The sequence below is a fragment of the Anabrus simplex genome, chromosome 10 (genome assembly GCF_040414725.1).
Source record: "Anabrus simplex isolate iqAnaSimp1 chromosome 10, ASM4041472v1, whole genome shotgun sequence".
NCBI classification, from domain to species: Eukaryota; Metazoa; Arthropoda; class Insecta; order Orthoptera; family Tettigoniidae; genus Anabrus; species Anabrus simplex.
Window position 1 is genome coordinate 24,415,673 of NC_090274.1, and position 17,245 is coordinate 24,432,917.

Here is a 17,245-nt window from a genome sequence, read left to right on the forward strand (position 1 = left end):
AGGCCTAGGGTAGAGAAAGTGAAATCTGTCTGCAAACGAATAAGGGTAGAAAATCTCTAGGATGAGGAAATTAGACAGAAGTACATGGATGGATATGATTAGTGAGAAATTTCGAACAGTGGACAGTAAGCAGGTTCAGGATATAGAAGGTGAATGGGTGGTATACAGGGATGCTGTAGTAGAAACACCAAGGGAATGCCTAGAAACAACTGTGTGTAAGGATGGGAAAAGGCGAACATCTTGGTGGAATGATGAAGTGAGAGCAGCTTGTAAACTTAAAAAGAAGGCTTGTCAGAAATGGCTCCAAACAAGGGCCGAGGCAGACAGGGATTTGTATGTGGATGAAAGAAACAGAGCGAAACAAATAGTTGTTGAATCCAAAAAGAAGTCGTGGGAAGATTTTAGTAATAACCTGGAAAGGCTAGGTCAAGCAGCAGGGAAACCTTTCTGGACAGTAATAAAGAATCTTAGGAAGGGAGGGGAAAAAGGAAATGAACAGTGTTTTGAGTAATTCAGGTGAACTCATGATAGATCCCAGGGAATCACTGGAGAGGTGGAGGGAATATTTTGAACATCTTCTCAATGTAAAAGGAAATCATCCTGGTGGTGGTGCAAACAGCCAAGCTCATGGGGAGGGGGAAGATGATGTTGGTGAAATTATACTTGAGGAAGTGGAAAGGATGGTAAATAAACTCCATTGTCATAAAGCAGGAGAAATAGATTATATTAGACTTGAAATGGTGAAGTATAGTGGCAAGGCAGGGGTGAAATGGCTTCATAGAGTAGTAAAATTAGCATGGAGTGTTGGTAAGGTACTTTCAGATTGGACAAAAGCAGTAAATGTACCTATCTATAAGCAAGGGAACAGGAAGGATTGCAACAACTATCGAGGTATCTCAGTGGTTAGTATACCAGGCAAAGTATTCACTGGCATCTTGGAAGGGAGGGTGCGATCAGTCGTTGAGAGGAAGTTGGATGAAAACCTGTGTGGTTTCAGGCCACAGAGAGGCTGTCAGGATCAGATTTTCAGTATGCGCCAGGTAATTGAAAAATGCTATGAGAGGAATAGGCAGTTGTGTTTATGTTTCGTAGATCTAGAGAAAGCATATGACAGGGTACTGAGGGAAAAGATATTCGCTATACTGGGGGACTATGGAATTAATGGAAGATTATTAAAATCAATCGAAGGCATTTATGTTGACAATTGTGCTTCAGTGAGAATTGATGGTAGAATGAGTTCTTGGTTCAGGGTACTTACAGGGGTTAGACAAGGCTGCAATCTTTCACCTTTCCAGTTCGTAGTTTACATGGCTCATCTGCTGAAAGATATAAAATGGCAGGGAGGGATTCAGTTAGGTGGAAATGTAGTAAGCAGTCTGGCCTATGCTGACGACTTAGTCTTAATGGCAGATTGTGCCAAAAGCTTGCAGTCAAATATCTTGGAACTTGAAAAGAGGTGCAATGAGCACCTCGAAGACTAAATTAATGTCAGTAGGTAAGAAATTCAACGGAATTGAATGTCAGATTGGTGATACAAAGCTAGAACAGGTCGATCATTTAAAGTATTTAGGTTGTGTGTTCTCCCAGGATGGTAATATAGTAAGTGAGATTGAATCAAGGTGTCGTAAAGCTAATGCAGTGAGCTCGCAGTTGCGATCAATAGTATTGTGTAAGAAGGAAGTCAGCTCCCAGACGAAACTATCTTTACATCGGTCTGTTTTCAGACCAACTTTGCTTTACAGGAGCGAAAGCTGGGTGGACTCAGGATATCTTATTCATAAGTTAGAAGTAACAGACATGAAAGTAGCAAGAACGATTGCTGGTACAAACAGGTGGGAACAATGGCAGGAGGGTACTCGGAATGAGGAGATAAAGGCTAATTTAGGAATGAACTCAATGGATGAAGCTGTATGCATAAACCGGCTTTGGTGGTGGGGTCATGTGAGGCGAATGGAGGAGGATAGGTTACCTAGGAGAATAATGGACTATGTTATGGAGGGTAAGAGAAGTAGAGGTAGACCAAGACGACGATGGTTAGACTCTGTTTCTAACGATTTAAAGATAAGAGGTATAGAACTAAACGAGGCCACAACACTAGTTGCAAATCGAGGATTGTGGCGACGTTTAGTAAATTCACAGAGGCTTGCAGACTGAACGCTGAAAGGCATAACAGTCTATAATGATAATGTATGTATGTATGTATGTATGTATGTATGTATGTATGTATGTATGTATGTATGTATAGTATTCTATACTGCCATGTATCTGGCTTTATTCTCTTTAGGTATCTGTAAAAGCTCATCCTTGTGTTTCTGATTGTGGTTCTCTATTCTCCCATACAATTCCCTATTGGATCCCAGATGGAATGTACAATCCTCTGACACTTTTTTGGGTCCTAGAATTTTCCTGGATAGTTCTTCGTAGCATAGGGGCATTGCCGTCTGACTGCTGTGCAGTAGTGCCTCAGTTTTGCCTGGAAGGAGATCGATCTGGACCTGTAGATATCTTGACACAGTTTAAAGGCCATTTCCATCCTTACTCTTCCTCCTAGTGATTCTTTTTCATTGCCATTGTTGTGTTATGCCTTCAGATATGAGAAAATTTATTTTTATACTTTATACATATTATAATGTATAGTCAGATTTAAGAAAATGTATTTTCTTTAGTTTGGAGCGTTCTTATCAATTCCTTCCCATGTAAATTCAAAGGGATTATTGATAGGCAATGGAATTAGGGAATGTATGAATGCAGGAAATTGACACAACGAAATGTTAACAGTCTGAAGTGTAGACAGGAGACTACTTACCCTACTTCACTGGTTGAGTGTCAACACACAAAGGGAAGTGAGAGAAACGTTCATTGTTTTTGTGTAGCTTGTATGAACTTGTAATCCACAATTGTCACTTAACACATGTTTACCTCACGTGTCTCATTCTACTACCATTTTCCTTTCTTCTCATCCCGCAGAGATCGCAAGCTAGGAATTGGACAGTATTTGGTGCGCACCTATAGTGTTCTCTTGTTTGACTGCCATGGCCCTAGCTGATGCAAGTTCAGTATTGGTAAGTTTTTAATGTAGATTTTTGCTTTTCATTTAAATGCCATGGTGGAATTTGCTTCTAAAATGCCAGGAAGTATAAATATATTTTTGATCCTTGGAGGAAAATTTTGATGAGGTTTATTTATTTATTTTCATAATTGATTTTGGCCAGCTGTGGACCATGTTAATTTCTTTTCATGATTTCAGTTTTCTTTGGCGTCACTGTTCCTTCATTCTCTTGCTAGCAGCTTCTTTCTTTTCAGCCGTCCAATGTTGTTTCTTCTTGGTTGCTGTTTCTGACTCTAGGAACCCCTCAAATGTGTATCTTGTTTCTGAAAGTGGTTCTTTTGTGGATGTCTTAGTCTATGATGTTCATTTCTTCCAGATCCTTCTTGGTGTTAACAAACCATTTGTCATAAGAGTTGCCTTTTCTATTGGGCTTATCGAAAGGGTTACAAATTTTCTTAGTGAGTCTGTCTTCGAGCATTCTTGAAATATGTCCAAAGAATTTAACCCTTTGTTTGCATATGGAATCTGAAATTCTGATGCAGATTTTATATACTTCTTTGTTACTCCGTAATCGGTATGTGTCAGCATATTTTTTTGGACCAAGAATTTTTCTTAAAATCTCTCTTTCCTTATTCCCGATTTCTTCAGTGTCTTTTTCTGATTGCTAATTCTAGGCATTCTGAAGCATACAGACACTCTGCTTGGATTACTGTCTGATACTGTAGTAGTTTCTTTCTTTATTTATTTATTTACTAGCTGGTGTACCCATGCTTCACTATGGAATTCTAAATTGTATACAGAATTCTAGACGAAGTCATGTACACGTAGATAAGATTTTATTAAATTATGTAATAACGCAGGTATTTAAAAATTAAATTTTAGGCACCTTCCCCTAAACTACAATTTCAAACAGCGTGAATAAAGTTATTTATAGCCTAGATGGTAGTTCTTTATTCCCCTATTTTACATACCGATTTTCATTAAATTGTGTTCACCCATTTTCTCGTGGTTCAGCGTTGAAATTGATTTAGCAACAAAAATCAAAATTCATTAATATCTCTGTTACCATAACCAGTACGGTAAAAATGTATGAGACATAAATGACAGGAAATTTAATTTTATATAATAATTGTTATGTAGTGTTTATCAATAGGACCACTAATAACATAAATATTTGAGAATTAAATTTCAGGCCTTCCCCTAAACTACCATTTGACTCAATGCGAATAAAATTATTTATAGCCTTGATTGTAGTGCCTCAATTCCAAACTTTACATACTGATTTTCATTAAACTCCTTTCTGCCGTTTTCTCGTGATGCGCGTACATACATAGAGATAGACAGACAGAAAGAAATGACGGAAAATTAATAATTGCATTTTCTTGTTTCTGTGGACATGACCGATATATAAATACCATTCTTCTTAAATTCTGTTTAATGTACAGACAAAACTCTTATTTTATATTTATTTCTTCTTCTTCTTCTTCGTTTTGGCCTACGATGGACCACATCGTTCTTAACTCTGTTGAGCTCTTTTCTTCCTCTTAGCCCAGTATTCCTTTATTCTAGCGCTATGGATGTCTTTTCTTTCTTGAGTCCATTTCACTCCTACTCCTGGACGCAGTGATTTAGTTGTTAGTGACTGGAGAGAGTCAGATGTCTTGACTAACTTTCTAAACTTATCTCGGTTATAAATGTCAATGCGATCAATTTTTAGGTATTGTAGGTCTTTCCGCACTAAATTTGTCCATTTCGCATTTGTTGCTTTCCCTCTAGATACTGTGTTGAAGATGAGTGATAGTGTTCAAGTCATGATCCCAAGTTCATGGGATCACTCCTGCCTGAGGTCATCTATTTTTGAAGGACAGTAAAAAGTCTCATCACCGTAAGTCATTGCCAAAAATCTGGAAAACAGTGATATTTGAAATTGGTGACCGAAGCATGATTTATAAAGGTGTGAAAAGGTCTATAAAAGAAAACAGAGAATGAGTATTAAGAATGAAAAAGGAAGAAGGAGAAAAAGGCAAAAGTGAAATATGAAAGTTAATTTACTCAGTTGATGGAGAGTGAGTTAACAAGCTGATGTCCATAATATAGAACTTGAGGCTGGTTTTTAATCAAGAGATTTGTCTACATTTATTAAGTGAAACATATGCAACTCCAAATAGGGTGAACTTTTTACCACATTTCAACAAGAATGTACAGAATTTTTAACATTCCAAATCCAGTTTTCTTTTTTCGGTTCACAACATTTTGGTCTCATGATGTTTTAAAACTTTTTAACACATGAACCATTTATCACTTCAGAATGTAAGAATTATGATGTAACATTCTGATTCTTTAGATAATATGTAAATTTCATCACTTTATATTATCCAAAGTAACTGAAGATGACCCAAGGAGGCTGAAACATGCCCTAATTATGTAAACATTTTTACAGTTTAAAAATTGTAAACAAATGTAGTTGCATTTACTAGGTGGACAATTACATTACCATTTTTCTGTTCCATTGTAAATTGAGGCGGTCGACGTAAAAAGGACACATAGACCTATGAGCCCGTTTTACGCAGAGTACATAGGTTTGTCCGCTATTTTCTCTAGTTAATAATGGCGAAAGATTGAGCAGGATATGTTGAAAAGTGATGTCGTTACACCTGTTTAAAGTTAGCTGTGCAACTTTCCCAGTTCATGGTCACAGCTTCTCACAGTATGATAAGAACTTTGGACTTATCAGACAGTAAGTACATTAACCAGAAAGAAGTGAAGCCTTATCTTACTGCAGTGGTATTGTGCTGCAGAAACCCTTCTCCATTTTTGATAGTTACAGTGGATGTGGACCTACTGCCATACTGGGGTAAGTTTTTATCTCCATTCTTTTGAATAAGCCAGTATCCAGAAATAATGTCCCATTCACAATAATACAGTACGTGATCATAAACACAATGAGAGGTGGTCCTGTTGTTTTTTTTTTTGTTTTTGTTTTTTTTTGTCTCATAGCTTCAATGCAAATTTCAGCCTTTTTTGCATTTGGAAATATGATACAGACAAGAAAACTTTACCATTGAAAAGACCTGCCCCCCCCCTCCCCCTGTGGACTTCATCCAAAAGAAAGTGAAGGATATAAGAAGCCTGTACAAACTTTTCTCTGAAGATGGTGTTCCATTTATTCAGGGGGTGATAAACCAAGACTTTTGGTATTATTCTCTGACAATGTTAATAAACCGAGACTGAACAGAAAATCTTATTCCCTGACAATACTGATCTGTTGTAGCCACTTAATTTTTCCACAAACTCAATCTTTTGTATTAATATTGGATTATATTTAATTTAAATCACTGTATTTAAGTCTTATTTATTGAATTTTATCACCAAAAATGCTATCTGCATAAAAAAGGCTCATAATATTAATTTTTCATTTATTTAATTTATTTAATTCATGAGCCATTTAAGTCATATTTTAAATGAATTATTCATATCTGAATTAAATATTCCAAATAATAACATACACTACAGTATGGAAAATAATAAACACTGAAGGAAAACAAAGATAAATATTTCATTTCCTTTTCTTTCCCAAAATGAGTTTTCACCTATGTGCCCTTTTTACGTTGACTGCCTCAATTGTCAATAATGAATTACGATGAAATTTATCTATGCAAGCCCCTTTTTTGTGGTTGAGTGTACCTAACACTACTTTGTTAAATGCTGCTACTGTACTTTGTTGTTTGGTAGACATAACTCACCTTTTTATTTTCGAGTGATCTGTCTGAAACACGCTTATGAGGGGTTACATACCATGAGTTTAAAATCCACACATGCTATCCTATAAAACAAATCATCGTGGAGACAAATCTCGTCTGAGAACAAAGCTGGATTCCGTAACACATTTTAGTGGAAAGCTTTTTGCTACTCTTGCCTTATCACAGTGTCATTGCAACTTTTTGTATCACGTTCATTAGCATGAAATAATTAAATCCGCTGTGTGGCAAGAATTCACTACCTTATCTCATTTTTCTTTTATTTGGCATACGTTTTTTAATTTTTATTAATGACCACTCACAGGCACGTGAAACTAGTGTTTGCCGGTTTGAGCATTTACTTAATATTTTATCATCTCTGGTCATTCAGATTCAAGATAATGTTATCACCTGCAGTTTGTTAATCAGCTTCTACTTAACATGCAACCTAACAAGTGACAAATCAAAATAGGAACACAGAATAATACAGAGAGTTGGGCTCCTTTTCTCCTTCAGTGTTTGTGTGGTGTTCCTAGTTTCTTACCACTTGTATTCATCTTTCTCTCTTTTCTTTTTCTGTATTCTTCAGCTTTCTCCCTATCCCACACAAAATTGAAGATCACTTGAAATGGACCTCTCAAGGTGTGTTGAAGCTCGGACTTCTAATGAAGCTGAAAAGCAGAGAAAAAAATGGATGTAGAAGAACTTGGCTTGATTAGGAGAGAACCTATCCTTGTGAAGATGGTAGTGTATGAAGAAGTAGAGATTGGTCTTGTCCTTTTCTAATAATAATAATAATAATAATTTAGTGTGGCTATTTTTAGCCGAGTGCAGCCCTTGTAAGGCAGACACTCCGATGAGAGTGGGCGGCATCTGCCATGTGTAGGTAACTGCGTGTTATTGCGGTGGAGGATAGTATTATGTGTGGTGTCTGAGTTGCAGGGATGTTGGGGACAGCACAAACACCCAGCCCCCAAGCCATTGGAATTAACCAATGATGGTTAAAATCCCCAACCCGGTCGGGAATCGAACCTGTGACCCTCTGGACCGATGGCCAGTACGCAGACCATTCAGCCAACGAATCGGACAATAATAATAATAATAATAATAATAATAATAATAATAATAATAATAATAATAATGTACAACCTGTTTTCCAGTCAATGACTGGGTCAGGGATGGGGTGAATGAAGCCCCCAACTTGCGGCGAGGATATGGATTGTGCCAGCTTCCAAGGCCTGTCGCACTCCTGGGGCAATGATTAATGACTGACAGATGAAATGGATTGATAGTGGAGAGTGTTGCTGGAATGAAAGATGACAGGGAAAACCAGAGTACTCGGAGAAAAACCTGTTCCACCTCCGCTTTGTTCAGCACAAATCTCACATGGAGTGACCGAGATTTAAACCACAGTATCCAGTGGTGAGAGGTCAGCGCTCTGCCGCCTGAGGCCACGGAGGCTCCAATAATAATAATAATAATAATAATAATAATAATAATAATAATAATAATAATAATAATAATAATAATAATAATAAGAATAAGAATAATAGTTATTATTATTATTATTATTATTATTATTATTATTATTATTATTATTATTATTATTATTATTATTATTATTATTATTATTATTATTATTATTATTGAGAGGAAGAAAATTTCTACGCCCAAAACTCACCGATGGACAATATGAACTTACAGGTAGGAGTGACATTAGAAAATGCAGGCTGAGATTCTGAGGACATATAAGAATGCATTGAGACAGTCTTATTAAACAAATAGTCATATTCTATGAAAACAGGAGTTAACTCAAGACAGATGCAACAAAATGGATTGGCGAAATCAAAACCAAGTTGAAACAGGCAGGAATAAAACCAGCAGACGTCCAAAGCAGGGTAATCTTCAGATCCAAAATTCACACATGGCAAGTTGACCAAGAGGAAAGACCAAAGAAGAAGACTGGAACAACCTGGTCTCAAGACAGAAAGGAAGCCCACAGTAAAAGAATGAAAAAAATATGGGCACAAACGAAGGCAAAGGCACGCCTCTAAGTACTTTGCCTACTCCTAATGGGCTTATTCGTATATAATATATAATAATAATATTATTGGTCTGACTCATTGGCTTAATGGTCAGCGTTGAGGCCTTTGGTTCAGAGGGTCCGGTTCAATTCCCAGCCGGGTCGGGGATTTTAATCGCGTCTGATTAATTCTTCTGGCCTGGAGACTGGGTATTTGTGTTTGTCCCAACACTTTCCTGTTTATATTCAGACTACACACTACACTACCAACCACCACAGAAACACGCAATAGTAATTGCATTCCTCCATTATAGGGTTGACGTTAGTAAGGGCACCTGGCCATAAAACACGACCAAATCCACATGTGCATCACAGTTGTGGGAAAAGCGGAGGAAGAAAAATAATAATAATATTATTGGCTTTATGCACCACTAACTACTTTTACAGCTTTTGGAGACGCTAAGGTGCCAGAATTTAGTCCCGCAGGAGTTATTTTATGTGCCAGTAAATCTACTCACACAAGGTTGACATATTTGAGCAGAATCAAACTTGCGAAGTTGGGGTCAGGCGGCCAGCGCCTTACACGCCTGAGCCACTCAGCCCGGCTTGTCCTTTTCTGTTTTCATTTCTGCCCTTTCTCCTCTTTTTGTTGTGCTCTCTTTCCACACTGATCTGTAATATTTATGTTTGTCCTATTATGTGTTCATTTTCCATTCCCTTCTATATAGTTTTGAAGACTGGACGCTCAGCTCTTTGCTGGAGAGGCAGATTGAAACTTTCAAAATGTACTTGTACAGAAGAATGCTTCGAATATCCTGGGTAGAATGGAAACCAGTCAGGAAGACCTCAATTTGTTAAATGAGAAAAAAGAACTTCTATCATTCATCAATGAAAGAAAGCTCAGGTACATCATGAGAACTTCTCCAACTCATCATCGAGGGGAAAATTGAAGAAAAACGATCTATAGGGAGACGGAGAAATTCTTGGCTTAAAGACTTGCACCGCTGGTGTGGACGAACTTTCATTGAAATCTTTCAAGCCGCTGTTTTACGACTCAACATAATCAATTGGATCACCGACCTTCGTAGGAAGACGGCGTCCTAAGGAGAAGAATTCGTGTTCACTGACTTGATTTCTACATAACTCTCAATTTACCGTAATCAGATCAACCGCATTGTGGCGTAACCGCCATATCAAAAACACTGAAAATTCACGAGTGTTAGGAGTTACAGTAATACGGATATTTCTGAAGACGATGGATTTCTTGGATTTGATGAAGCTGATACAGTTAATACAGTGACTGAAGCCATAAAAACTGTCCCAGGTGGAGAGGAAGTTGACGAAGACATTATTCGCCAGTGGTTCGATTGTGACCAGAACGACCAAGACTACGAAGAGCTGACAGATGAACAGATTGTTGACAAAGTAAAGGGCAGGGAGGGAGCAGGAAGTGAAAGTGATGAGGAGGGGCTAACAGCTGCTCGCGCCACACAAGCACAACAAATAGTTACACAAGGGGCTACCTTGGCAAATGTCGAGTCATTGCATGAGTACATCGAGGGCCATGATGATGCTCCCATGACCGAAAAACTTGTTTTGAGAAACTTGAGAAGCAAAATAAATAAAGTGTTTCTCGGCACAAAATCAGAAAACCATGACTGGTTATTTTCAGAAACAGTAAAGTTAGGTAGTCTGAATATTTTCCTTTGTCTTATTAGTTTCAACAAAAAGTGCTGTTTATTTTTCCATTTATTAATTTGCTAAGTGCTACTTTTTACTGCAACATATTGGGTTAATTAATAAAAAACAATACAGTAGTATAATCCGGAGGTTCATATGGCCCTGAGGTTCACTCAGCCTACATAAAAAATGAGTACCAGGTTAATTCCTGGGGGCAAAGGCGCCCGGGCCTAGAGCTAACCACTCTACCCCATCACGTGCTGAGGTTAACAATGGTGGAAGACTTTACCTTTCACTCCTCCAAGGGCCTTCATGGCCTGTACAGAGGTGACTTCGCTTTGCTTTGCTTTTACAGTAGTATAATTTAATATCATTCTGTACTTTCAGTACGCCTATTCTATTTTTAACATTTTGTGCGTTTATCGCAATTTTACTTATCTGGGAAGCCTTAACCTTGCATTATCCCAGTTAATAGAGAGTTGACTGTACATTACACATTTATTAGTTATCCTGCACAGTCAGCTGCTGAACTTTCATCCAAATTCTTTTCAGAATGTTCCACTTAAAAATAACTTTCAGACAAATGGTTCAATCAGTTAAAAAGTGCTACCCCTAGATGAATCTGACATTGCTTCCATAACAGTATCATTACACTGAAAAGTAAAAGTCCATCATCATCATCATCATCATCATCATCATCATCATCATCATCATCATCATCATCATCATCATCATCATCATCATCATCATCATTTAGCTATCTCTAGTTTCACGGGTGTGGTGTAAGAACGCTCTCCTCCTGTGTTGGTGCAATGTAAAGCAATTCGTGAAAGTTTTCACACCCTTCTTGTGTCTTCCCTTTCTTTTTCTGATAGTCATTTTTTGAATTTGCTGGCCTCTTCCATTTTCACTTCTGATTAAAGGGAATGGTCACCTGCTTGAGGAGAATTAACAATAAAACATAAGGCAAAAGAAAAGAATGGGGAAAGTAAAATGAAGAGAAGAACTTGTAGCTAGGCACAGTAAGATAAACACAGATATGACACATAAGTAAGGGTTTAGTACAGTAAAAAATAAACATGACATTATGTACAATACAGGGGACAGCAATGAGAAGAGAAAAAAGGAATATGAAGGAAATGGGCTAGGTTAACTTAAGCGAGAACTGATTAAAGGAGGCATGCAAAGAAAAAAAAAGTCCAAGTTCCCATAGTGTTCCTTTCATTATTTCCATCTTTCTATAAGCAATAAATAAAAATTATTTGCAAAATGAGGAATAGAGCATAAATCAAGAACAACTACAATGTTGGTATTTCAGAATTTTATTTAAGATAAATTATTTTAAGTGATAATATATTTACAGTAAAAACTCTTGAACATCATTACACTGAGCCAAGATTGAACCTGTAAGCTTACATTTTAATAGTGTCCTAACTAGTACATGTAAATTCCTTCCTCTTCAACGTTACACCATTCTATGCCTCTTCCTTGTGGATCTTCTTTTATTTGGGATGTCCATCTTGTCCTTTGGCCTGCCTCTAGGTTGCTTTCCCTCTAGGTCCCTTTCAAGCTATTCTCTTGCTGCTCTCTTTGGACCCATTCTTTTGAAGTGACCAAACCATTTCAGTCACGATGTTGCAAGAGTGGCACAAAGTGATTCCATTTGGATCTCTTTTTGTATCAAAAGTCAATCATCATCATTTTACAGTTCCAGTTTCCCGGGTATTGGTGGGGAGCCTCTTCCATTCTGTCTTATTGAAATGCATTCTGTTGTTAATGACGTCCTCTAGTGTCCTTCCCCGATCTGCAATGTCCGTCTTTACGATGTCCATGCAGTGGGTTCTTTGTCTTCCCACCATCCGTTTTCCTGCCACATGTCTCTCCAAATTAACATATGCTGTCCTTCCTCATTACATGTCCAAACCACCTCAATCTGGACATGCTGACCCAATCAAAAATCAATACGGACCAAGAAAAACAATAAAAATTATAAAATTAATAAATTGGTTCCATATGCATCAGGCTCCACACTTTCATCTTCCCTATCTGAACTCCCTCTGACAAATCTTGTTCACTTCTGACCTTCATGTTTGCGAGGCCTAGGGAGTGTTTAGTTTTCACACCATTTAGCGAGTTGGCCGTGCAGTTAGGGTCATGCAGCTGTGAGCTTGTATTCAGGAGATGGTGGGTTTGAACCCCACTGTTGGCAGTTCTGAAGATGGTTTCCCATTTTCACATGAGGCAAATGATGGGGCTGTACCTTAATTAAGGCCACAGCTGATTCCTTCCGACTCCTAGCCCTTTCCTATACCATCGTCGCCATAAGATCTGTCTGTGTTGGTGCAACGTAAAGCAACTTGTAAAAGTCTTCTCACCCTTCTTGTCTCTTCCCTTTCTTTTTCTGATAGTCATTTTTTGAATTTGCTGGCCTCTTCCATTTTCACTTCTGATTAAAGGGAATGGTCACCTACTTGAACTTCCCCCTTAAGTTGAAAAATACCCGTTAAAGACGTCCTTAAAATTTAAGGTTACAGGTTCAATCTTGGCTCAATGTAATGAAATTCAAGAGTTTTTAAATATACTATCACTTAAAATAATTTATCTTAAACAAAATTCTGAAATACCAACATTATAGTTGTTCTTGGTTTATGCTCAATTCCTTATTTTGAAAATAACTTTCAATTACTGCGTATAGAAAGATGGAAACATGGAAAGGAACACTACAGGAACATGGACATTTTTTCTTTGGGTGCTTCTTTTAATAGATTCTTCCTTAACTTAATCTAGCTCGTTTCCTTCATATTCCTTTTCTCCCTTCATCTATAATACCCGACAATTTAGAATCAGCTGCAACCATTTCCTTGCATAATATCAATACAGTTAATTATACTGGAGACCAATGTACAACTCTGCAAGCCTATACTCTTATCCAGTTCACTGGCTACCTGTAGATCTATTATATCAGGATATTTGTTATATAAAATGCAATTTTTTGCAACACTGTATGCTGTACAAAAAACCTTATTGGTATCTGCATACTGTTTACTGAATTGTTGACCAATAAGTTGTTGTAATTGCTGCTTCTCTGCAAGGTTAACTTTATCTGAGATTGTTCTGTTTGCCTTGGATTTTTATGATTAAAATGTTTTCTTCCCCTTTCTTGATTCCATAATACGTAACCTCAGTGTTTTCCCATTCTTCGGAAATATAGAGCTCCGATTCTCTTTTAGTACCCAAACCCATTTCCAGTCCCATTGAACAACCATACAACAAATTTTCTAATCTTCAATAACTAGCCAATGGTAAGCATTCAAGAAGTTTTATGGCTGTTGAGCAGTCCAGTACATTGTATATAATGTAATCTGTTTTTTACTGTACTATACCATTACTTATGTGTCATATCTGTATTTATCTTACTTATTGTGCCTAGCTGTTCTTCTCTTTGTTTTACTTTCAGTCTTTAATTTTCCTTGTTCTTTTCTTTTGCCTTTATGATTTATTGTAATTGTTGTGTCTACAGTTATTTTGTTAGTTTTTAATTTTCTTCTACTACTTTTGTCATTAGATGATTTTTCATATCAAATCAAATCAAATCGAAAGCTCTTTATTTGCAAATGAGGTGTCTATCTCGGTGGCAAATGATACACTAAAATACATTATTGTCAAGCACTAAATTTTACATTAACAAGAGAAGAAGAAAATGTTCCTAGAATACAATATTATACAATTTATGCTAACAATTTTTTCTATTAAACACACAGTTCATCCTTAATAAATTTATATTGTTTACAAAATTCTACTTATAATATCTCCTGTACTTACAAACAGTCATCTCATATACAGTATGTGGAATTACTTCAAATAATACTATACAACTGGTATAAAATTAAAATTTACATTGCATTTATTTACTTATTTGTTTTTTACCCATTTTTGAACCTAAGTAGCATAATGACCTGCTGCGTTTTAACCAGAGCCCCTTTTGCCGCCACTTTTCAGAGTTTCAGACTTTTTCTTTAATGCTCTTTCATTTATGTATGTTTGCATTTTGCTACTCAATTGTTAATATATTTTTCATTGCGGAACTCGGTAATTCAGCATCTTGCCGTTTTGGTTTCCCAAATAAATAAATTTAAAAAGGAACACACAATTATAAAAAAACACAGTGTCGGAAGAGAGAGCAATAGAAAGGGGAGACGAGGACAAACATGGAAACACAAAAGACAAGGTCAACCTCCAAATCCTCAAATAGACAGGCTCTCTCCTCATCAATCCCAGTTCTTCTACATCCATCTCTTCTCACCACCTGACGAGCTTGTTTCTGCTTCCCAGCTTCATCAGGAGGGTGGGTATCAACACTCAATGAGGAGCCATGTTAACAGATCTTCAGTCTTCATGTAGGATAAGTGTTTGATAAGAAGATAGCTGGATAAATACTGGAAGAGGCAAAATAAAAATAAAATAAAAATGCCACAGTTCTAGCCCTTCAGGCAAGCAACTCAATGTTGATGAAAACATCCTATGGATATGAGCTACAAATTTTAGGTAAATAAAACATGATGAAAAGTAAGACAGTATATTCTTTATTGTACCCGGTCGATTAGATTAGGAGGGTTGCCTTTTTGTACCACTACGAGCGCTAATGTGAGTCAATGCATAGTTTCACTTAAGCCCTTATAACTAAATCTGGTGTGGACCTTTTTCAGAAAATAAAAAAAAAAAGCCTGAGGAACACATTGCGTAAAGAATGATGTAAATAAGTTAATTTGGCTGGGATTTGAATCAAAAAGAAAACAAGTGATTTTGGGCTTTTCAAGTCCTTTAGCCCTTCAATTTCGGCACAATTGAGGAAATTGCTTAATTTTACGCTTTTTCATAGTATGCTAAGAAACGTGTTCAAAATTAAAATAAAGACGAATGTTGGTGATAAAAGACCAGGAATACAGGACAAACGCAAAAGGAGAGAAGAAATCCAAATGGTCGGTATAAGTATTGGAAAGGAACAAACAAGTCATATACAGAAACTCGTTGTTAACAGGTTTGTTTTTACAGTAGCATTAGTAGAATTAGAAATGGGGGGAGGGGACATTTTACAGAAAACAAAAAATTATCAAGTTTGTGGGATAGAGTGGAGGTGGTGGTGGTGGTGGGGATTATATACATCAAAACACAAATTTTTTAAATGCTCTCTGAGTACATTTTGACAGAGAGGCAAAAGGTGACTCTGAAATGAAATGGTGTAGGCTATGGCTTTTAGTGGCGGGAGTGTCCGAGGACATGTTCGGCTCGCCAGGTGCAGATCTTTTGATTTGACTCCCGTAGGCGACCTGTGTGTCGTGATGAGGATGAAATGATGTTGAAGACAACACAACACCCAGCCCGCGTGCCAGCGAAATTAACCAATGATGGTTAAAATTCCCGACCCTGCCGGGAATTGAACCCGGGACCCCTGTGACCAAAGGCCAACACGCTAGCCACTTAGTCATGGAGCCAGACAAGGGTGACAATCTACCACCTTAAGTGTGGTAATAATAGTTTTTTTGAGATTTTGATTCACTACTGTACAATAAAGCCTTCACCAAAGGAACAATATTACACATCTATTACAATTAAATAGAAGCATGGTGTGATAATACAATTAGAAATCATTTAGTAGGTTGACTACACACTAAGAAACTAACAGACACTAAAGGACTGCCAGACTGACGAATATGTGTGACAAGCGGCAAGTGGGTGAATCATATCTCGCCGTCCATGACCATGGCAAAAAATATACCCCTGATACTCTTCCTTACAGCACATTCAAAGTCTCCACTACTTGCTGTGGGACTATAAAAATCTGTTAGCCGCAACGAACATCATTTTGTGCGTATTTCGACTAATAATTTTGTTATTAATTAAAGAAAATAAAGGAAAGAATTAGTTGATAAGACAACAGGGCTTGAACTAATTGTTTCTTTTTTTAAAATCCTAGTTTCAAGCAGCTGAAATGGAATAAAAATGTAATGTTTTCTCCACAAATTGGGGGGAGGGAGTGACTGCCTCCCTCCCCCAATTGCCACCACTATGTTTTTCTACAATTGCAGCAGTAATGCTATCTAGCAGAGAAAAGTGGTAGCCCAAGAGAGAGAGCAAATCTTTGTTAAGAGCAGTCAGAGTAATGTGATTGTTGATTAGTTTCGTGGTCTTAGGACAGTGAAGACCACCAAATGTAGTTTACTTCCAACTCTTCAATATTAAAGCATGCAAAGGTTAAGGGAATCTTTACTTTTTTTTTTTTTTTTTCCCGTTCCACCTCCTTTTATGACCCATTTCTCATTACACTGAAAATCTACATTCCTTAATATCTCTGTGTGATAAAAATGTACAGGATGTAAAGGATCAGAAATTGTATTTTCCGGAGATATTTGGAAGTTTGTGAAAAATATATTATGTTGAGTATTCAACCTGAGAGCTTATTTGATCCTCAACAGCTCCATCAGCTGTCCTAGATTGCCTAGGCATCACTGAAGATGCATACTAGGGGAAGGAAGAGTGAGGTAGTTTCCCATTGCTTTCGTCACAACCAGAAGTTGTCAATCTGCCACACCCACTGAAATGCATTCAACAACTGACCTTATAAGCAACATTTTTACACCTTTCATAACAGGTACTGGCTGCGTAAGGAATAGCTCATACCTCGGTCAAGGATGATCCTGAGCGGTTTGGGGCTGTGTGGTTTGAGTCATGTAGCTATCAGCTTGAATTCAGGAGATA

At 37.2% G+C, this 17,245-nt stretch overlaps 1 long non-coding RNA gene across 1 annotated transcript in view; it reads left to right on the top strand.

The window, feature by feature from the left end:
* Nucleotides 1-17,245, top strand: part of LOC136882094 (uncharacterized) — a 278,314-nt gene that overhangs the window by 79,651 nt on the left and 181,418 nt on the right. The window contains exon 2 of the long non-coding RNA XR_010861089.2: nucleotides 2,968-3,062. This is a non-coding gene — a long non-coding RNA (uncharacterized lncRNA). The remainder of the gene's footprint in view (nucleotides 1-2,967; nucleotides 3,063-17,245) is intronic.